The sequence below is a fragment of the Anas acuta genome, chromosome 1 (genome assembly GCF_963932015.1).
Source record: "Anas acuta chromosome 1, bAnaAcu1.1, whole genome shotgun sequence".
Taxonomy (NCBI): Eukaryota; Metazoa; Chordata; class Aves; order Anseriformes; family Anatidae; genus Anas; species Anas acuta.
Genome location: NC_088979.1, coordinates 176,794,299 through 176,818,299, shown reverse-complemented (window position 1 = coordinate 176,818,299; position 24,001 = coordinate 176,794,299). Strand labels below are relative to the sequence as shown.

Genomic DNA, 24,001 nt, shown 5'->3' with positions numbered 1-24,001 from the left:
CTGTATAAAACTTGCACCACTATGCACAAGCAAACATAGCTCAAACAGCCTTAAGTCTGCAGGTGTAAACGTAACCCAAAGAATTATTTTGAACAATCAAAGTATTTCTACATTAAACCAGTATTGAATTGTTTCAGTAGGTTGGTTATGTCATTATTGGGCTTTTTTTCAACTTGATTGCACTGTCATAAATCAGACAACAAATTTGCCTACGTCAAGACAAGGATTTAGTATTGTTTCACCAATATTTTGCAATATTCAGTTAATCTCTATTTTGACAGCCACCCGTACTAGCTAATTTGTTATCTTTGCAGAATGTGACCACCAAAACAGTACAAATATAGCCTAAATGAGCTTCATAACAAATTGGAGAGCTAAAGCCTCATCCCATCTTTACTCACTGTTTTCTCAATTGTTTTCATGTTGTGTATGCTTTTACATGAACATCAAGGAGGTACCAATTTCTGCTTGTACAAGTTACTACTGCAGGACTGAAGTGGCAGAGGAGGCGGCACAAGACTTCTCCACCTGCAGTCAAGGAAAGCATCATCAAAAGCAGAGCGCAGCTTTACAATTAAAACTTCAGTGACAAATAAGGTCACTCAGCAGAAACAGGAACTCCCCAAGGGCAGCACATTCCATAAAATCATGTTTCATTTCTCTACGTTTATATATGTCACTTCTAGAGAGCCATGCTGTGCTGGATTTTCTTCAGAAGGAGAGAGGGAAGCTTCACCTTCTCCTCCACTGAGGCTTCAAAGATCCCATCAAGGAAGCAGAGTTCTGCTTTGATACCATGGCCTTGCTCTTGAAGATGGGTAGATGACGGTCTGCCCTTCGGGTCACACGAGCAGAGTCCTCTGGATCACAGAGATGAACCTGCACTATGTAAGACTCTGGGAAACTGAACTCCATAGCTTCTCTTCTAAATTGCCATTTTGCTCCTTAGGAAGTCACTGCTAGCTTACTGGAGTGAGCCTTAGCATCTGGAAAGCTAGCGCAGGCAGCAAACGATCTAATAGGCTAATTGCACCTTATATAACTTCAGAGATAAGTTTACAAGCTCAGCAGTCATTCAAAATGTTCAAAATGCTCTCTCTCACGTAAAAAGTTTAAGAGAATTTTTAAAAAGAATTAATAGGAGATTGCTTAATATTTAATTACTTTTTTTTTTTCCATTATTGCTTACATCGTGGGTGTTATCTTAGAGCAACCATTCAGTTCATTACCAGCCTGCATCTGTCAGAGGGGAGACGGTTGCCAGATTTTAGCTGTGCTCTGTGTAACTACGCAGTTCTCTGTATTTCAGTTCTGTTGTGAGCTGCCGTTCACAAAGATGAACAGGATGCAGGCTCGTAGCAAGCATTTTGCATAGTATTTCTCATTGGATTGCTAGGATCTCAGATCAGCAAGGAGCGGTGAAGCAGAACCCAATCTTTTGGTCCTTACTGTTCATTTCTGGTAGGTTGTTTTCTTTTGCTGTTAACCTTTGTGCCAGAAGACTTCAGCCAGATCTTTGGAAGACCGAAACACTGATGTCACACCAGTCTGAAACATGAGTTACAGCTGTTCTTCTGCAGAAAAGGGTGTCTCCCCATTCATCACTTGGGCCCTCATTGTAGGGAGGCAGAGCTGCAGCTAGGATTTCAGCTTCACATGACATGGCTATTCCAGACCTCCCGCAGGCTGTGAAGACCTGACCTTTCAAATGTAAAAATAGAAAACTGAACTCCCTGGACAGAGAACACAGCTAGAGTTTGAGGCAGTATAATATTTAACTTGTTTTCCTATCAATTAGATAGATTTCTTAGACAACATATACCCTTCAAACTCTCTTAAATTAAAAACATTAAAATCTTAATTGGTAACCAGCCCTTTCTGCTTCCCCTGGGCAATTATGACAACAGAATTAGACTCAGGTAACTCAATTAGACATCAGCCTAACCTAGCTTTCTCCAAGCAGGCTTCTTAGCAAAACCCATCGTGAGATTGACGAAAACACAATTCGGACTGCTTTGTTGAGGTCAGGTAGTGCATGCCTACTACCAAACGAATTATACTTTCTCCTCGAAGGCCAAACGCTGTGTAATTGTTTATCCCATAAACTGCTCAGCTCGGCACTTGGATGCTGCACCCATTGTGACCCAGAAATTCTGCAGATCTGCCTCATGTAGTGTGAGTTTGACCTTGTTCTTGTCTTCTTTCCTTTCAACCCTACCTCTTTTTCCTGACAGTGCACTTCAGACACATCCATGAAGAACAAGAGATCAGGTAGCAGCAATCTGTGTTTCCTTTCCTGCACACTCCCTTCCTCTTGGCTGCCAGAAACAGGGATGGGGCTTGACTTCACATATTCGAAACACAACATGAAAAGATGTGTGAGAGGGCAGCTCCAAAAATCTGCACAGACATGCTCTGTCCAAGAAAGAAACTCAAGGCCACATTAAAACAAAATTCTTAGCCTCTTTGCCTCCAAAAGGCAGTGTAGGATAAGGCACAGTGTAGTACAGGATAGTGTAGTATAGTATAGATAGTATAGTGTAGTGTAGGATAAGGACATCAGTGTAGTACATGGCGAAATGCAGGTGTCTCCAAAGCACCATCCAGACACCCTGTTCCCTGAAAACTTAATGAAGACATACAAAAAAAGGTTGAGCTTTTGATGCAGGTTCACAGAGATGGACCTGCACTATGTGAGTCCTGCACTTTCATAGAGGTGGCACAAAAGCTCCCAAAAGGGACAAACACCCAAATACACCCTTGTGCTCAACATCCCTGCCTCTAACATGGAGGAGATTCCTGTTGTGCAAGGGCTGGTCCAAAACCTCTCTCAGGCCATTAATTCATCCCATTCGCTGTCCAGGGAGCCTGTATGATTTACTGTTTGTCTGCATTTTACTCTAGGTACCAAACACTCAGGATTTGGGCACTGGAGCACTTAATACATGGGTGCTAAGCCCTTTATTATATCTGCTCTCAGTCAGTAACTTACTGACACAAGCAAAATTGATATAGACAAGGGTTAAAAGGATTAACAGAAATCTACATTAGAGATTTGCACCAGATGAACCAGATTGATTTTTAAATCCACTTGATTAAAAGGGTGTACTTTTTCAAGACTGATTCATTTAACAATTTCTCCCTCAAAGGCTTCACTGATATTTCGCATACAGTGACTAATTACTTTTCAGAACACGGTGTACTTGTTCTCTGCTTCTGTGGACTTCGTGCAGTCACTACATCTGGGTAAAGTGGGTATAAAGTGCTTTTCTGCTTGACAGTATTTCACATCACTCTGCGGGGAGGAACGAGGGATCACGAAAGGGGCAAGAGAGTGCCCAAAAACTGCGACTGGAGACAGAGCTGCAAACAGTGGAAAAATACCATACCAAAGCCTCCCCAGGTGCTGGGGTCCTTATCCTGGCTGCAGACCATGACAAAAGTCAAGTCGGGGTGTGAGCACTGTGCAGGGCTGGCTGAGCCCTCACTGCAGAGATCACAGGCAGCACAGGGGAGGAGAGGGAAGAAACGTGGCACTCTGCCACCTGCCCACTCCTCCACTGGTCCGCAGCATACCTGCAGGGCACCTTGGGCAGCCAAGGGCTGGCATCCTGCTGCCCTCCTGGTGACAGAGGCAGATGACAAGTGATGATTTAATACCAGCTCTACCCCTATTTAGCATTCTTCCCATGCTAAATTCTTGAACCCCTCTGCTCTATCACTGCGCCTAGGGTTTATTTCCTCCCCTTTCCTAACTCTGTACGCAGTGTTTCTATGGTTCTGTCTCACGTTCATGTAGCTTTTTTTTTTTTCCCTGCCTCCTTCATGCACAAGTGGATTTCAGTATAAAAGTCTGCCAAGTCTTCAGAAATCCTCTGAAAATTCTCCTCGGTGAAACACATTTCAGGATAAAAGTTTCAAAGATTTCTAAAACCTCCTACAACATCTCCTCCTCAGCGGTGCCTGCAGGACCCAGATGAGCAGCTGATCTGACTGATCGTAGCATCTATGTCCATCACGCCAAGTAGTGCTCCCTGCTCTCTTTTGTTTTATTGCTGTGCTGTGCCTCATTTTACACAGGAACTGTTTCCTTTATGAGACAGGGGGGTGAATTTATTTTGTTTGAATTTTATTTATAGCTATGAAATGCATGTTTTTACAATCCACCATCAAGGGGAGATGACTCAGATGCCCCCTTTGGACCAGTTTGTGGATCAGTCTCAGCGTAGGTTTTAAAGGACAGTTTGTCCAACCAGGGGCTCACTTAGACTGTTCCTGCTTTGACAAGCATGGGCAGATCTGCATTTACCTCCCCCGTGCTTGCCCCAGAGGCAGAAGTGTGTAGGACACAGAGCTGACATGGCTGGACAGGAGCCAGCACAGGTCTGGGTTTAGTCTGGGTGCGTTTGACTAACACGGGCACAGTGACAGCCTCAAAGAGGGCTCCAGCAAGGAGGTTCAGATCTCAAAATTCATCTAAATTACTGTAGTCATATGCTGCCCTAAATTCACCATCTCATTAAAATTAATGCACGGTACTAACGTATCTATCTAATACCAGTAGTCTCATGCTGCCAGTGCTGTCGTGAGCAGGAGGAAGAAAGCGTGTGGTCAAAAGAAACCCTTTTGAAAAGTATACAAGGGGATCTTTTTTCTTAAACACTATCACCTTGCTCACTGTAATGGTTGTGCTCACATGACCCAGAATGACAAGAAGCAGAACTGGGACAAAACCTCCCCAGAGACGCATCTCCAAAGCACTCAGATACGTTCTTTTGCTCTCCGTTGCTCAACGTAGGAAACCTGGCTGCTGCCTGTGGCATTAGCACGGCTGCATCCATACACGCACAAGAGGAGGTTGATGTCTTAAAGCCTCCCCAAGCCACACAGCCCCTTCCAGAGCTCAACCTTGGGATCCAATTGCTCTCATGCTGTTGAGTTGCTGGAAATGTTGAAATTCCCTTCAAGCACACTATTGTATCTTCATAATGTTCTGTATTCAACAAAGACATTTCAACTCTGGAAAATTTGTCATTTTATTTTTCTTGCATGCAGACAGACAGGGCTGGAAGGGTATCTGGATGGCTACAGCTTCTCTGCTTTCTTGGATGCAGCTTTAACCAAATGTGGAAATTTCCAGGGCTGTTAGTGCCACCACATGCTCCCTGCTAAAGCTGCCAGGAGCTGCTTGCAACTGTATACAACCTCTGTCATGGCCAGGAGAGGGTAAGACACCATTCAGACTAAAGGAATAAAGACCGATAGATAAATAATGGGGAGCTGTGTGCCAAGCCCAGTTCTGGCTGGATCCTGCCCCTGACTTGAAGCAATGAAATTCCTGTCCCACTGTCCTCATCTATAAAACAGGTATCTGCCTGCATCGTGCTGATGTGATAATTACAGCACAGAGTAAATAGAGTAAATCCCTGTCATACATACCCTATACAGTTCCACTGACTTTAGCATTGATGGATAAGGTGTGAATCATAGTGGAAATCAGTGAAGTATTTCTAAATTGTTACAAATATTGAGCAGTGGAAAGAAAGAAATCACAGTAATGTCCAACCTTGAGGGGGCAACGCAACAGAGACAAGGGCATTTCAAGTTAAAGTAACTACAGTGGAAAGGCAAAACCAAAAAGAGGACAAGAAGAAAAAGTTTGCAAAATTAATTAAGAAAGGAAAAGAGCCAAGAAAATGAAATCCTTTTCAGAAAGGAGATTATTAAAAAAAAAAAAAAAAAGGAGGGGAGGATGGGGAGGAAAATCAACACAAATAAATAAAATCCACACACACAGATAAACCAGAAATAAATCAGAAATAAAAAGTCCCCAAAGCATTTACAAGTTTTTTGTTTTTATTTTCATTTTTGTTTTTTTCCTACAACAGTACCATTTATTCTTCCTGTTAACTCTTTGTGCCCACTCCTAATGTACTTTCAAAATCACAAGACCTGATTAATCAAATATGGGTATAATATAGGCATCCTTCATGCTAAGCAACCTAGGAAAAGTATCACATAGTCTAAGATAGGATTGTAATTTGTTTCTCACATTAGCTCCATGGAATTGAGGACTAAATTAACAGGATTTCAATACAAACCAATTTTATTCCTTCTTTTTGCCAACCAGTCATCCATTAGAATCCCTCCTTTTAATGTATTTTGTAAGACAGCACTCTTAAGATTTGACAACACTTGATGAAAGAAGATATTCATAATATTTAAATAATCGCTATGAGATTAATCTCGATTTTAAGGTTGTTCTCCTTTATGTCTGACAAGGTTAACACTTACATGGTTCCTCCCCTTTGCTCATATTCTGATTGGACTAATGACTGTGACATGACACAGATTTCTTGTCCTACTTTCTACTTTGGATAGTAATTCACTTCTTCCTCTGACAATTAAGATATATCTTGTAAAATTACTATTCTATACACTACACTGAACACAAGTCAAAACAATTTTCAGTTCAGCTTGCAGGCCCCAGAGGAAGCTGCTAGTATGTGCATATTGCACCCTGTATAAATGAAACCGTGAATTATACATCAATGTTATACATCTCAATTCTTTTTAGATTATGAGTTGTTTATAGAGTACATTAAGATTATACAGAATTTAACATGCAAAGTGACCCAAACCCTATCTTGCTGAGTGCATAAGCAGAGGTACCAGTTAAATCTTCAGAGTATATAGCCATACCATTCACAAAAAGAGAAACAATGTAAAGCTTCAAAAAGCAAAATACAGGAAGTTCACCAGCATATCAAAAATCTTTGTGGCTCCCTTGATAAGCCATCAACAGAAAACAGAAAACAGTAAACATAACCAAATCATCACAGGCCCTAACTGCACAAGACAGCCCTATAATCTATCAAGACATCTAAAAATCATATCTTTCCATGAAAATTTGTGAAAGTTGGCACTAGACATCAGTCCTCCAACTGCGTGTTTTTCCGGAGTCATGAGTCAAAGATGGCATAAAGCTTTGAAAAGACTAAATTACTTAGGCTACAGTTTTATGATCCTGAAGTCAAAGATTTCAAGGACAGGAGAATCCACCTTGCTGAAGAATTAAAGAAACAGTTAAAGAAACAATTATCATAGTTTTCTTGGCATAAGATGAGATCTCTTTTCAGCTGTAAATGCCTATATTTCAGGAAGTGTATTTCAAGGACTTCAGGAAGAGCAAGAACATCAAAAAAGTATTCTGTGTTAGCAATGCTGGGCAAATGGGTAAGAGGATTATGAAGAGCTTTACTAAATACATATATGTAAAAGTAGGTCTAGGACCGGGGCAGAAATTAACAATTATTCAAAAATGACTATGATATTGAACATGGTCTGGAGTAAGTCTGAGCATGTGGTAAGAGAAGATGAGCCGCTAATGTAAGCAGATAAATAGAAGTAAAGGAAAACATGAGGACCTTCACATTTGGATAAAGTGTTGGGAAAACAGCATTAGACAGCTTTCTGCTCTGTTCAGTATTTTGAGAGAGCAGTCCATGAAAAGAGAAACCTGAAAATAAACCCCCAAAATAAAAATGGCTTTGAAAATTAACCTCCAACAGAAAAAGACACTTCCAAGCTATGGTCCCCCAAAGTCTACTGTTAGTCTTAATATAAAAGGCTGCTACTAATTTACCAGTACAGTTAAAGTAAACGGATATATTGAACACTAGAGGTGGAAGACATTTTCAGAGATCAGAATTTATGCTGAGCAAATACAAATCTGGAAGGAATTACAATTAGATTGAATTAAGTGAACAATTTTAATGCTTTTTTAATTAAAACATTCCATTCCAAAATTAAATTTTCTTTTCAAGTCAGAATGATACATTTAATGTGGAATAAATCCAAACAATTTTACATCTGATTTTTATGCTTGCCCCACAACAAAATCCATTACTCACACAGGTCTGGTAAGTACCTCTCATTCAGACTGAAGGAAGGAGTAATTAACTATTCCCATGTGTGATGACACCTGAAACAGAAACTCCTGCCCAAGGTTAAAGCCTGTACAGTAAGCAGTTAAGCCAGTTAGGTCAATAGTCTTCTCTGATTCCTCATTTGATTGCAAGGCCATGGGCTGAGGTAAATGTGTTTTTTGCTCTGTTATTAGAGGCGGAGAGAACTGAAAGGGCTAAAAGCAACTCAGCAAGTGTCACAAATTGTACTGAGCAGATAAAATGCTTGCTGTTGTGCAGGACCAGTGCGAAAGTCAGACTTGGCAATAATCAGCTAAAAAGTTGGTCATGGGAGTCCATTTCTATGGTGTGTTGCAGGAAATAAGCGAAGTTGCAACAAATAAACACCCAAGGAAGATCAAATTCTGCTGTCAATAGGGAGAAGACAGAAGCTCCAATTATTGGCAAACCATTTGTGCCAAAGGACAACAAATTACTATTGGGCTAATGTTCAGAAAAAAATACATCAGAAAAGGCACCAAGCCAAAGAAGTAGAACCTTGCATTCCTCACACAGTACTGATGTGAATTGGCCTTCTAGGGCACAGGGATCTCACAAGGTCTTCTCTCTCCTGATGCAAACATTGAAAAGGGAAAAAATACATCTATATATATAGAAGATCTTTGTACATACGCATGTATAAAACCTTTACTTCAGGCCTGAACCAGGCTTTTAAAAAAATAATTTGCATTAACGTTAGTCCTAGCTGTGCAGCACCATTCAGGTTTCTATGTCAATTTTCATGCCACACAATGAATGCTTTCAAACCAAAGAAAGGAGGGAAAGAGGGAAGGAGGGAGGGAGGGAGGAAGGGAAGGAGGGAGAAGGAAGGAAGGAAGGAAGGAAGGAAGGAAGGAAGGAAGGAAGGAAGGAAGGAAGGAAGGAAGGAAGGAAGGAAGGAAGGAAGGAAGGAAGGAAGGAAGGAAGGAAGGAAGGAAGGAAGGAAGGAAGGAAGGAAGGAAGGAAAACAGCATTTGTCACATACAGAGCCCATCCTACTTTACAAGAGAAAGGACAGAAATTGCATATGCATTCATTCATCATCAAGTACATGTGTTTTTATACATGAAGACAGGCCTCGAGTTCTTCTTTTACCTGGCACAGAAAGTAATGAGATCAGAAGTGATCCTGAATCAGTCTCCAGGAGAGCTCTGCCTCACACATCAACTCTTCAGGTGAGATAGTCAGGTTCATTGTACCTGAGATGACAGCTGCTGTCTTAACCCAGATGCATACCATAAAATGTCCATTAATGAAGAGGAAGGTGATCTTGAACATAATATTATATTTATTTTGCAGTGAGAGGTAGGACTGTGAAGGTAGGACAGGTCACATGGGTTCATGGAAATTTCTTTACTTGATGAGACATATTTGTGACAGCACTGAAGAAGTCAGGAGATCAGCCCAACTTGCATTATAAAAGGCACCACTGTCTGGGTCTCATCAGCAGAGATAGAAAGGCACCTCAAGGGCACAAAACACTGAACAGCAGCAACACTCTTCATTTTTTGCAAGCTCCCACTCACATCACTAGAAATGGATGTCATGACATTATCCCTGGCTTTATTGTACCTTGTGTGCAACAGATGAAATGCTGGGAAAAGGATGGCAGTAAAGCTCAGATACATCTAGCCTAACTTAATGTTTCTTCTCTCTACAAATAATATAAAAGAAAGCTTAGAATCATGTTCACAAATATTTGTTTTCTATGAAAAAATACCTCTGAAGAAGAAGCAGTCAGCTACTGAAAATTTGTTCAGCTTTTCAACTTTTTTTTTTCAGCTTTGTAGAAACATGCTGCTTTTGTCATATATATATATTGTATAATATCATCACCTGTATAATATTGTCTTTTAACTCTGGCATTGGATATATAATAAAAGATAATTACTTAGTAACTACTTATGCCTAGAAGCAGAAGATTTTATTTTCACTTATCAACTCTTTCAGCCATTTTGTCTCCTCTTGGGTTATCATACCAAGCAAATTAAAGAACATCATTTTTTCTTGGCATTAGCCACTCAGCCTCTACTCATGCATTAAAACAGCATCAAAAGGTACCTGACATGCTGGTGGTATTTGACATCCAAGATGTTGCTATCTACAAGAGATAAGTTAGAGATGTAATATCCAAGGACAGAGATCGGGCTAGGTTAAGAGTCTGCTTTTCCCAAATTTGTAATATAGTTGCAAGGTAGTTGGAAAAATATGGAGATTAAATAACTCATACACATACTTAAATAAAAGAATTATGTTCGGGGCTGGGAGTAGCTCACTTTATCAATAAATCCAGCATTTTTATGCACTACGTACTAAAAGCACTGTAAAAAACAAGTGACTTGTGAAAATTTTAAAGCTGTTTGCAATGGCAGTTAGTAGATACATCCAAACTGGGAACTCCTAATTAATTATATCATATATACTCATGTCTTACCAAACTAAGATAATGAACAGATACCTTGCAATAGCATAGTTGGTCCGTAGTAACCTACCAATCTACTAACACTTGTTTTAGATCCAACGTTTTAGATAAATCACAATATTTCTGACTGATATTTCTGTGCATGGCTATACATGGAAAGAAACATGTATCTTCCATTTACAGGAGTAACACATAGACAGTAAAATTCTGGAAAAGACAGAGTAACTTGTACTTTTAAGAAGTGCTGGCAGACAAGCTAGTATAGTGCCTAGTGCCTGCCACCAACCTGATTTTGATGCATCTGACAATTTTCTGTGATGCAGTAAATATGTCACTGGCCCATAGTGGTACATAGGTCATTCATGAAACAGGGTAAATCACAAAAAGCTCATTCGGAATTAAATAGTAGGGCACCTATTTTGATTTCAGGACATGCCCTTTTCTTTATACCAGCAATTGTCTCATGACTGAAGTAACATTGGTTATTCCAGGCTGAGGAGTTGCTCAAAGCCTCAGCTTTTTCCTTCTGGACTTAAATTCCTTTGTTAGCTCCACAGGAGTGATTTCCTAAAACCTTAGGATTGCTGTCAGCTGTCTAGGATTCCATCAAATTTTCAGACCTGGACACGGTATTCCCAAGTGTAAGGGAAGCCGCATGAAGCAGAATTATTTTCCTATCCCAAAAAGGCGTACTATATTTATACATATGGTATGGTACACGTTTTTTGCCACTTCATCACATTGTGAACTCCTGTCTCATTTGTCCATCACCCTCAGGTCTTTCTCTGCATTACTGCGTTTTAAAATTTATGATTAACAAACTGACCTTAAATAAAAATAACTCTCTCAGTGAGACCTTACCCAGAATTTTGAGAATTCAGACAATCCAACAGAATATTCTTCTACTTTCCTAACTCCATCCTCCCTAGTCACACTGCAAACAAGCATATTTACTCCCACCTCACACCAATCCTACTATAATGACTTTTCAAAAAAAGCTTTGCTGTGGGCTGAAAAGAAAATGAGAAGAAAACAAAAAACTGTGTCAGAGTCTCCAGACCTATTATGGAAAGGTAGGTGTACACACTTGGTGTATATCTACCACTCATTAAACCTGAGGGTGGAACCAAGAGTTGCTTCTTTGTTATAATCCCATCTGCTCTAGCGCCTTTCCTTTTTAAACACCTCTCTGAAGCACTACTCTACAATCTCCATCTTCTCTTTGAATATCCCCTGAAAGCTGGAAAACCCTTTGTTGGTGGCAAGTGGGCATTTTCTTGTCCATGTCAAGGTCTAGTTCTAAGATATTTAATTCAGAATGTGGGAGCATGCTGAAGTTACATTTTAAATTACATCTCTGCAGTCAAGACCTCTAGAAACTTCTGCATAAAGCAGAGCAGGATGAGATTCTTAGTTGATATCATTCTAAAACTTGATGCTCCATGAAAATCATCAACATAAAACAAAAACCACACAACACACTACAGCGTGATTTATTTTGCATCAACAAGGTTAACTGCTGCAAAATTGGCTCCATGATTTGAAAGACAGTTTACTCAAGTCTCACTTTTGAAGTTTGCAGTCCTACCAAGCAGTAAACTTGTGAAAAAAGAAAGCCAATGGTCAGCTCCTCTTCCTAGTTGTGTTACCTCGCAGTTACTACTGAGAGGCAACGGGACCTTCATCTTCAGAGGCTTTCCAGACTGGCCTAGACAAAGCCATTGCTGGTCTCATTTAGTATCAGAAGAGTTTTCCTTGAAGCAGAAGATGGGGCAGATGATGACCACAAGTTCTTTTCACACACTACTTCGTCTGAAATTAGCAGGAAAGTCAGTTGCATCTCACTGCTTTTTAGACGTCAAGTACTGAATAACGGAAGAGGAGAAAACACGTCTAAAAATAAAAATAGAGTCAATGAATGCCTTGTTTTTCCTGTCTCCCAACAGCAACAAGAGCCAGGAGCAGGCAGAAAATACAAAAGATCTTTTTCTCTCTGGCAGCTTGGGCGGGTGACTCACAGCGAGTGATGAACTCTTTGCATACTGCTCCTGTCAGTGCCGAGCCGATTTGCCTTCTGAGCCCTGACCTGGGCCATACGGCTGTGGACAGAAACAGGGAGCCTGGTTTCTTCCTAGCTACTTTGTCAATAAGACATAAAGCTAAGGACAGCTGAGGACAGCGATCACTGAAACTGTGAGTTTGCAAAGCAGCTAAAAACCCTGAGACGTGAAAGCAGGTTGAGGGAATGCCAGCACTCACACCCCACAGCTGCTCTGAATTGCAGCGAGCTGAGTCTCAGACCTTTCTTCCCAGAACTCAGAGTGCTGCTGCATGCCATTAACCTTTACACCCACATATTTCCAGCAAGAAAATTTATGATATGTGCTCTTGCACTTCTCTGCCAGGTAAGTTACACACACACACACACACACAAAATAAAAAATGTAGTTTTCTTTATGACTTCTAATTTGCAAACCAAAGCTAAAGATTAAACAAACACATTTTTTTTCTTTTTTCTTTTTCTTTTTTTTTTTTTTTTCATGTGAGGAGCAGAACATGGAATTTAGGATGATTTTGCAATAAGCTTATTTTTGTCCAATGACTATATATTGCAACTGCATGCCAGTGCTGAGGCACTGACTGACAGCATTTTTCACTTGGAGTGGCATGCATTTTCACAATGCTATATACCCAAAGAATGCTGTTTATGCTCTTCCAAACTAATAGGAAGACAAAATCTTGAAAATGAAGATTTTTTTACTTTATTTTTGGAAACTTTCACTTGTGTTATGCAAACCCAATGGATTTATGCCTCAGCTAAAGTTACCATTACTTTTATTAGGCCCAGGAAGCTGAGTTGCATTTAATATGGCCTTCAGCTAGAGAGACCAAAAGCTGGCCTCTGTAGCTCAGACAGCCCTATACTACCGTCTTGCTACTCCATGTGAATATATACTTTTTTTCATAGGTCTTACACCTAACGGCAATGAGCATTATGGATGTGACATCTGCTGCCAGTGCAGCTGTGGCTCCAGCTGGTTTTCTTCCCTGGGGTAAACTAATGGTCCAATAAGATTCTGAGGGGGGTTAATGTGTTGTAGGGTATATCATCATCATCACCAATCACACCAGCTTGTTTTTGAAACAAGTTCTGTTTCACAAGAAGTATAATTTAAGAAGCATTCCCACGATTTCTCAAGCTTGGGAGCAACATACCTGTTTTTTCTTGTCTTTATTGAATACAGCGTGTTACTGCCTACTTGTACACCAGGCAGAATGAGAGCATTTTATGCCTACTTTGCACAGCTCAATCCTGCTTTCCACAGCTCAAGGCTAAAAAGATTTCTACACTGCACAGGCTTTATGACTGAGAGTTTCCTGTGGAATTCACCAGAAAAAGAAGCAGGTGACTTAATATTACATGTAGGGTTGGTGGAAGCTTCCAGGTTCATACCCTGAGAATGGATCCTTTTTGACAACATTATGGAAGTGGTTCAGCAAGTGGCAGTGCAATTCCCTTTTCCTGAGGTCTTCCTCCTTTATTTCAGAGAATTAAGTCCTTTGATAATGCAAGAGATACTTCTATTCCATGCTGAAACTGTCCTTCCTAAGAAGTCTGATCTTTTTTTATGCTTTCTGACTTTCTACTTCACACCTAGTTCAGTTTTATTTTACATGTAGCAAACTTTTATTGTTGCACATGAAGTGAGATGATTTGCAGAACCTCCTGAGGTACAGGTGTATCACAGGATTTCCTGTGACTGTGGTGGATTAGTCCTAGTGGATGTGGTGGTTCCTTCCACTCCTAAATCAACCTGCAGATGCTGTTAGCGCTTGAGCTGCTGCTACACAGGCACTTGTCCACCAGGAACTGTCCCCACCACACAAGAAGCTACTGAACTGCAGTCACAAGAAATTAATTATTTTTAATTTCAATTAGAATAGATTTGAATCTGTGACTTCAGGGTCAAGGAGAGTGAGTTCTGTGAGTGAATCTCCTACTGCAAGATGTTCTGAGGAGAGCTGTATGGTGTCAACCGTTGACTCCCTTCTGACATCTAGTCTCTACGAGAAGTCAGGTAAAGAGAAAAAAAGGTGAATACAAAAGTAATTGTTTAGGGGAAAAAAGAGGCAACATCAACAAGACTTTGGGTTTTGACCAATATGAAAGGATGTTGTGCTTATCCTAATCAAAGATGCAAATGCTGGTAAGTAAGCACATTTGTTTTCATTGGAGGATAGAACCATTGATCCGTTTGCCCTTGCTTTGTTGTCTAATTGATCACTTAACTGGCTGCTTGGATTAAAATGTATTCCTGGCATTTCCCCTCTCGGGGGAATGTTCCCCTTTCCTCCTCTCAGTTTCTATTTTTTAAATTCTTAGAGAATATTAAAAATCAGTTTACAGTACTCTCTTTTTCTGAATGCAGACCAGGCTTCTAGTATCTCTTCATATTTTAAACACATTGTGAGCTTTAAAGCAATGTTCTATTCCTCTGTTATGTTTTCTGTCTCTAAGTGCTGCATTTACTTTGTCACTTCCCATTTACTGGTAATTGGCTCCTGCAAGAAATCTACATTTTTTGCTTGCCGGAAATTTGCAAGTGCTACAATTCAGTTTCAGTATTATAAATCAAGCAATGTTTGTGAAACAGCAGTCTCATAGATATTATCTTTATTTAGCCTATAGACTTAAAATCAATCTGGTGAAATCCAAGAAGACATATTTAGTGTAAGCTTTAATTTTATATTTTCTTCTGTGATTCATCAGATCATGTACCATCATGTATAAGAAAACTTGTCAATTTAAAAAAAATAATCAATATTTGGCTAAAGTTACCATTTCGAGGTATGCAGCCTTCATTTAGGAAGCATTATTTTGCAGTTAAAATTTTGAACTGGGAGCCAGGAACCATACAGTAACAGCTTGGCAGAAAAGGACCTAGGGTCTTGGTGGACACCGTGTTGAGCATGAGCCAGTGCTCGTGCACCCTTGTCACAAAGAAGGCTAACAGCATTCTTGGATGCATCTGGCAAAGTGTTGCCCACAGGTCAAGGGAAATGATTCTTCCCCTCTACTGGTCACTAGAGAAGTCACATCTGTAGTGCTGGGCCCAATTCTGGGACACCCAGTACAAGACAGACACGGGCATACTACAGAGAGTGCAGTGAAGGGCCACAAAGATGATGAAGGTACAGGAGCACCTCTCCTGGGAGGAAAGGCTGAGAAAGCTGCAACTTTTTAGCCTAGACAGGAGGATGCTCAGGGGGATCTGATCAACGTATATGAACACTTGAAGGGAGGGTGCAAAGAAGATGGAGCCAGGCTCTTTCCAGTGGTGCCCAGTGACAGAACAAGAAGCAATGGGCACAAACTGAAACACAGGAGGTTCCATGTGAACATCAGGAAATGCTTTTTTTATTTTCATATTTTTTACTGTGCTGATGACTGAGCAATGGAACAGATTGCCAAGACAAGTTGTGGAGTCTCCATCTGTGGAAATATTCAAGACACAACTGGACATTTTTGTGGGCAAGTGGCTTTAGGTGGTCCTGATTGAGCAGGGGTGTTGAACCAGATGGCCTCCACAGGGTTCTTCCAACCTCAACCATTCTGTGATTCTGTGAAGAACAAAAAACTGACTTACAGTCCAGTTCTTCATTACCTTACTCTGCTTTAAGGGTCTCTCATCAGGCAGTAGCATTTTTCTCCACTATTCAGAAATGGTAAGAGCTGTCTCAACATTTTGCATGGTCTCGTGGGAATTACAGGATCTCTGTGGCACTGCAGTAGAGGCTACCCTGTGCCAGAGTGGCTGAAAGACAAGTGTCTTTTTTTTTTCTCTACATTAAAACCACCTGGCAAGAGGAACTTGAGGATTTCAATAAATGATCCTCAGAAAGTAGAACACACGTATGATGCAAAGGGTCATTTTTTTTCCTTAGCTTGTAAACTGTGCACAAGTGACTACAAGTGTGTGACTTGACAGAAAACAGATGTCTCAATTTGCTTGAGTTAAAAAAAAAAAAAAAGTGATGTAGCTGGACCCAATTCCCACTTGAATATTGTTAAAGAAATCTCCTTTCTTAAAAGTGATATTCTGATCAGGACTAGGTTAAGGCACAGTTGCTACAGGACAGTTTACCTGTGGCATGAGGTGATGCATTACATCATATGTTCTCCAAGAATATACCATTTAAAACACAGTCTTGCTCTTTATTAAGAAATTATTTAAAGTCTGAACCAGGTAAAATTAATGAATTGATTTTTCCCCACAAATAATCCCAAAGGGCTGTTCTGAAGAGGGGAATTGCACTTGACCTAGGGTTATAGTCTACCTAGAGCCCAGTCTGCCCCAATCCAGCTGTAGCTGTGATCCTCAGTTTATGCACAGACCTGTCAGATTTTCTAGATTGTGTGTGACAGTCACTTAATGGATCTTTGTCTCATGTTTCCTTGCATTGGTGTCCAAATTTTATTAATTTACAGCACAGTGCTACCATTCCACGCTGATAACCTACCTACATGGTAGACAGAGCTAGGCAAGATTTACATGCTGTGCCAGTATAAGAGGCGATGGAGCCAGGTAAGGGCCCACTGTAATGTTGAATACCTCCCATACATCATTGTCACCACTACGTGATCCTGAATGTGGGGTCTTGCACATTGGCTGTAATGCATGTTTTGAGCTTTGGGAATTGTTTATATAGCAGACATAACCACATTGAAAACAATTCCATTAATGACAAAAAAAAAAAAAAGGAGTATTGTGCCAATTAATAAGATTGAAAAACTGCTTATTTTCAGCTTTGTTTGGTATACAAATCTCTTCTGTTCTCAATCTGTTCTGGTCTTGTTATTTAAGGATTCAGCAAGTGTACGTTTAGGAAGAAATTTACATCAGACTTCAACTTGTGTGAAATTATAAAATCACATAAGAAACAGTGAAGGACTAATGTGAGAAAGTAATTCTTCTGATCACACTGACTGCTATTCCTACAGCTAGAATTACAGCCAGTTCCAAAACTACACAGCTATTTTGCCCATTTATCAAGCAAGATTTGCATGTTTACACAGCAGGTGCCAACATGTGATCCAATGGCCATTACTGTTTTTATATTAAAGGAACGACAGATTACACTGGTTTGGAGCCAACTGAGTGTTTGTAAAACTATTGTAAAAAGAGTATATGCAGAGTAGTAGTGAACTCAAACCACTTACTAAGCTTATTGTCCCAAGCCTTACCATGAAGTTGAAGAGATTCAAATTTAGACTTGTAAGCATTTGCTGTCAGAAGTGATAGCTGATTATGACAGACATCCCAGCAAGCACATGTGAATTCAGTAATCTGCAATAGCTCAAGAAGACGTCAGACTACATCCATTTGCTTGTTGCCTTAATTTTGGTGCCAGGTTCTATAGGAAGAGGAGTCTCCTGACATTTACAGATGGCATAGTAAGTTGAAATATCAGAGAAGCAAGTATTACAGTTGCTAAGCATATACCCTAGAGTAGAGAGAATGTAAAGGGTAATTTTGTTAAAAATAAATTCCCTTTAAAAATGACTCACTGAGATTTAGGTAGCTCTTTTAGAAGTCCTTTACACCATACTAATGACATAGGTATTTTGGAAGGTCTTTCTCTTTACAGTTTCAAAAACCTCATCAAGTTTTTCAGACCGCAAAAAAGTAAACCCTAGCACCTCTATAGAAGTCTCAGCAATTGAGAGCTTTAAAGGCTCACCTTTGTGTTAGTATTTCTCTTATTCAGGATAAAAGAGGAAATGATGCTGGAGCACAATTCAAAATAATAACAGGATCAACCTCTGTATTCTTTCTCAACAGCCCAAAGATTACATGTTCCAATTACCTCTGGGGTGTGTTAGAAAAATCACCGGTGTGCAATTTCCAGTTAAACTTCTTCAGGAAGAAATCCAGTTCCTGTCCTCCAAAGGCTTTAAATGATGTAACTTAAAGAACATCGAGCGCAGAAGAGTCACAGGCAGAGGAGATTCACATCACAGAAACATTTATGTAGTCCTTTTAACCACTAAAGGAGACAGACCCATTCTATCCCCAGCAGTAAAAGGTTCCTTCCTCCAGCAAAAGAAATTTGGCCAGGGTCCCATTCATCTGTATGAAGAAGCCGTTGCAAAATAAGCCAGGTGTGAATGTAAAGTACAATAGCCATTTGTCTTCTTTCTCTTTGTGGATGTTTATTCTTCTCTTACTGCTCTGGCATGTTAAGCTGGGGTGGCTACAGAAGCTGCAGTTCACAGCTGGACTTGTGCCCCTAGTTCAGAGGTTTCTGTCTCCACGGTAAGGCTAATTCAGCTATGGCAGTAACTGCTGGTCTGCCACAAATTACAGGCTAAAGTTACAGAAAAACATCATGTAGAAGACATGAACACATGAGAATCCCAGGTAATTCCCAGGCATCTTAAGCAATGTTAATAAATGAGATTTCTGGGTAGCCTGAAAAAGAATCTGTCAAGAAGCAACCATGGGATGCCTTGTGCTGGAGTGGGAACAAGATGAAATTCCCAGTGCTATATTTAAATATAACCAGTATCCACACTACCAACAAAGTCAAAGTATTTATTCCACATTGTTTCATTTGGGCCACTTCTCTTATGAATAAGCCTTCATGGACTGACAAAATTCTGTTTGTCTTATCCAGGTACGTTCATAGGCAACTTCTGAAAAAGTGAATCATGTGAAAATACACAGAGACAACCTTCCAGCAATTGCAAGGTCAGCTAGATCTTTCTATTTGTCTATCGGTCTTTTGACTTCAGCTTGAAGGACAAAAGAATGGAGGCAACCTTTTACCAAAGGGAAGTATAACCTGAAATACTTTAAAACTGAAGATTTCTTCGTACCTTTTCAGACAAGTTTAAGTATTGTTCAGAACAAGAAAAGAACAAGAGAAGAGGAGAAGAGAAGAGAAGAGAAGAGAAGAGAAGAGAAGAGAAGAGAAGAGAAGAGAAGAGAAGAGAAGAGAAGAGAAGAGAAGAGAAGAGAAGAGAAGAGAAGAGAAGAGAAGAGAAGAGAAGAGAAGAGAAGAGAAGAGAAGAGAAGAGAAGAAAAAAGAAAAGAAAAAAAAAGAAAAAGAGAAGAAAAAAGAAAAGAAAAAAAAAGAAAAAGAAAAGAAAAGAAAAGAAGAAAAGAAAAGAAAAAAGAAAAGAAAAGAAAAGAAAAGAAAAGAAAAGAAAAGAAAAGAAAAGAAAAGAAAAGAAAAGAAAAGAAAAGAAAAGAAAAGAAAAGAAAAGAAAAGAAAAGAAAAGAAAAGAAAAGAAAAGAAAAGAAAAGAAAAGAAAAGAAAAGAAAAGAAAAGAAAAGAAAAGAAAAGAAAAGAAAAGGAAAGAAAAGGAAAGAAAAAAGAAAAGAGCACTTCAAAATTATTTTAAAAGTGCATTTTGGTCACGATTTTTTTTCTGGTTCATGGACCTTTAAGTAATGATGGATAAAATTCACCTTTATGAATTCTAGAGCTTGAAAGGTCATGAGTAATGTAAGAAAATTGGCCACAATTACCTTTTTTGATGCTTCAAAACTATTTCTATGTCTTCTAAGAAAAGGCTGTTTCTATTTATGTAGAAAAGCCTTCAGGAGACCATTCTTCTGAAAAATCAAGGACATAGATGCTTCAAGTACCTGTCAAGCCCTGCAATAAGGCTCATGCTGCATTTTGCTGATCTCGTCACACTCCACAAGAGGCAAATATTAAACTTTATAATGTGAAATTACATACCTACTGAGTATGTGATCCAGGAGCTGGCAGCCATTTCATTTGGATTTCCAGGAGCCATTCAGCAAAATCCACCTTTTACATCCAGCAAGTAGAAGTTCTGTCCCTGGTTCTTACACCCTCCTTACATTACAGTGTGCTGTCAAATAATCGTCCCCATCTTGTAGCATGTTGGCATTATGGCTTCTAAAATTATGTCTTTTTATTGGTGACCGGTACAGAAAGGTTAGTAGTCCAAATATATATTTTTATTATAAAAACATTGGTTGTATCATCTTTCTCTAATGAGAAAGATGTTTGAAAAATCTCAGCATCATAACCCCTGGTCTCATGCGATGCTGAAGAATAGGTGCTGCTGTGGTCCCACCTACATGCAAAGTCCAGTAGGAAGGGAAAGAAGGAGCTTTTGAAGATACCTATATACTTCCTTGCTACTTGAAAATTCTACTTTTAACCTGCATTTAATGTAACGATTTATACATAGTTCAAACACACAGTTTAAATTATTTTTGAAGTGTTTTTAATGTGTGAGAATTCATTCTTTTAACAACACTGAAAATTCCAACAATAATTATAGCACTCAACAATGGAATTTTATTTTTTATAAAGTTTTTCTAGGAGTTAACAAGGTGGTTAATGTCAAAGAACACCCTTACATGTAGAGAGTGGTTACAGAAATGTTTATTAGCAAGAAATCTGAAATATTTCCTTAACTAAAATGTGAACATCGATATGAAATGTATGCTTTGCATTAACTGCTGTAGCACCTTGCTGTCCAATTTCCTGGTTTTTGAGTAAAATACTTTATCAGTGCATGCTCAACAAATTGAAACAGTTATTTAATTTTATCACAACTCTACATACCTTTAAATAAGCATTCCAAAACTGCTCTCTCTTTGGCAGACTGTCATCTTGTTCATACCTCAGGGCAGCTGCTATCAGATCATTCTTAATCCATAACAATAGGAGATAAAATTGCATAAAAAAAAACCACAACAACATAGTGTGGAGAATGCTCACTTCATGGTACTTGTGTCACAGTTGGCTTATTAGGTGTTCTGGAGAAGAAGTGAGAAATCATTCTTCTAACTAATCTTTAGTCGTGGTGCTTATGTGGGAAAACTGTTGCGAGTCTTCATGTACTTAGTGCCTAAATTTCTGAAACAGCATTATTATTTGTGGTTTCATTTGTTCTACCATTTTTCTTTTGGTTCCCAAGTCCCAATCCTTTCCTGATCCTTTAGTAAAGTACTAACCCTTTAGATTTTATTGACAATACCTTAGACATTAGTGTCACTGAAGACAGACTTACCCTACTAAAGCATGAGCTATATCCAAGCTGTACAGAGTAGGAGCTTTAGCATTCCTTGCTCCTCCCGAAGTGCTTTATGCCGCCTGCAGTATACCATCCTGAAGATACAGCTCTGTTTGATGGTCTATGAATAGAATTTGTTGTTGTTCTCTCACCTTCTGAAAACCTGACTTGAACTTCAGTAAAGGCCCAGATGAACCATGTGACGGTATTCAGGAGACAGAAGAGATGAAAAGGAGTTGGGCCATCTTTGGGATAGATAAGAATAGTTTACGCATACCAGAAATATATTTCCTTTATAGGTCATATCTAATGATACCCAAAATATCTTCTCACACACCCCCTCAGGAAGAAAAAGAAAGAGAAAAGTGAAATGATGCAGCATACCCAGACCTATCCGCAGCATCACAGAAGCTCCTCATGGATTTTTTTTTTTCCGAGTCTCAGAAATTCACACAGAGCTTAGTCTTTCTCAGGGTGCTTTTGAACACCTGCAACTCCCATCAGACAGTGAGGTCATCTTAGTTTATGAGTCAGGCTATCATACCTGCAGTACAAGATTACAGGGATAGCGCAGGATTTCCCAAGCTGAGAATGACCCAACGTACAGCTACACTGCTGTTGAACTGAACTGGAGCTGTACATACCTGACCCATACGGGAAGATTGGGGTTTGTATGCCGGGAACTGAACTTAATGCTATCAGGTTCCCTAGATACAGCAATAATCAGACATAAAAGCCTTCCTGCTAGCTCCAACTTTTCGTAAAGTCGCTGTGTTTGAATTGATTACTCAGCAAGTTTATGCAGAGCAACTGACAGAAACATGAATCAGTGCTAAAACCACATACTATTTTGACTGACATCGGAAGAAAACCAGTTAGACCTGCTGGATGTTTTGACATCTCTTGCTAAATCAAAGTGATTTTATGAGTTAATCTTTCATGGCAGCAAGAAATCAGCTAGGAAGAAACTCCGTCTAGAAAGAGTAGCTAGTAGTCTTTGTTAAAGCAATCGTTGTATTGACTGTCTTCATTTAATAATTTATACTTTCCAAATAATAGGAGAATGTGCTTAGACTAAAATCAATGAAAAACAACGAAAAACAACAACAACACAGATTTTTAAAGGAATTTGGAATTCCTTTTCAATAAGTTATGTTTATATTTAATGATCTTTAATAGAGTGTTACGTATGTTTGCAATGCTCATGTCGTAAAGAAGTTGTACGATAAAGTACAGCTTTTATTTGAAAAACTCATAGTCCATTCTCAGTATTAAAGGATCGTTTTCCCTTCTACATTATACATAAAACTGAAAATAACTGAGGTATAAAGTACTTTGCTGCATTTTCAGTACGCAATTGAGTAGTTCCACAGAATTTAATTCCCACTGTATTATTAAACAAGTGTCAGACTGAAGCGATTAAAGCATTCGTAACTTCTTCCTTCCTGTGTCCAAAGAAACAGCTGGCTTCCATGCGTACACATGCTTGGTGTCTGCCGACTGGAATGGCACTGAATGCAGAAATGATGGCTGCTATTAAAATTATCCTTGTCTTATTGCAACACAGGCTAGCAAGCAAAAGATGTGATTTCAATAAATAAAATCTAAATGAAATCTCCTATCAGTATCAAATTCTAGTGGCCTTGAGAACAGATAATTAGACTCCATAAGGAGACTGCAGATGTGACGGATTTTTCAGTCTTCTTCTCTAAGTTGGGTGTCTCCAGCTACTTGGGGAGCAACTTTAATTGGTCCATTAATAGAAGAACCCTCAGTTTTCCAGAAGCAAAATTTGATTTCAGTAAATATTGGGACTTCAGATCCAAACTGAAGTCATTATCAAAACTATGTTTGCCACTAAAAAAGCACAGGGGACTAAGTAATGGAACTGCTGATGTAAACATACTTTTAGAGGTGTCAGTCTCCAGGAATGGAGTCACAGATCTATAGTTCAAAAATTATTGTTATGGGGTAGCAGTTTTAATTACCACGTAATTCTAATTACTAAATTGCCAAAATGTGTAGTCTGGAGAAATGTAATAATGGACTAGCTCTTAATAATTGCCTCAGTGCAAAAACAGAGATGTGATTTCCACTTTTTAAATCAAATTACCTGCTTTTCATGGCTTATAGGACACCACAATTAATAAGTAAAATCTTAAATGCAAACCATATATACTGTTGGTGCCTCTTTGTCTTCCCTTTGGGTACACATAGCAAAAACAGTTCCCCATCAACAAAGAAGCCTTTTATTCCTTTTAAATTACCGCAGCATCTCAATATTCCATTAAAATCATTACATGCTTTTGGTAATATTTTTACAGATTACATTGCATTAGAGACTTTTACGATGATGTCATCACACTGGAGAGTGTTATCTAGAAAGGTTACTTCTCTTTGATGATGTGTCTTTTTTTTTTTTTTTGTTCCTTTTCATACAACTAGCAACTAGAAGATAGAAGGGATGAACAGGCTGAGAAGACTTGATTGTCGAAAATGCCACTGAAACAGAGATGGAAGAAGAGCGCTGCTAATTTGCTCATTTCA

At 39.2% G+C, this 24,001-nt stretch overlaps 1 long non-coding RNA gene across 1 annotated transcript; it reads right to left on the bottom strand.

Annotated features, from left to right (window-relative positions):
* Positions 1-11,865: 11,865 nt before the first annotated feature.
* LOC137850307 (uncharacterized) lies at positions 11,866-12,711 on the bottom strand. Its single transcript, XR_011092457.1, has 2 exons — positions 12,408-12,711; positions 11,866-12,282 (listed from the first exon to the last, which is right to left on the bottom strand). It is a non-coding gene; the product is annotated as an uncharacterized lncRNA (long non-coding RNA).
* Positions 12,712-24,001: the final 11,290 nt, after the last annotated feature.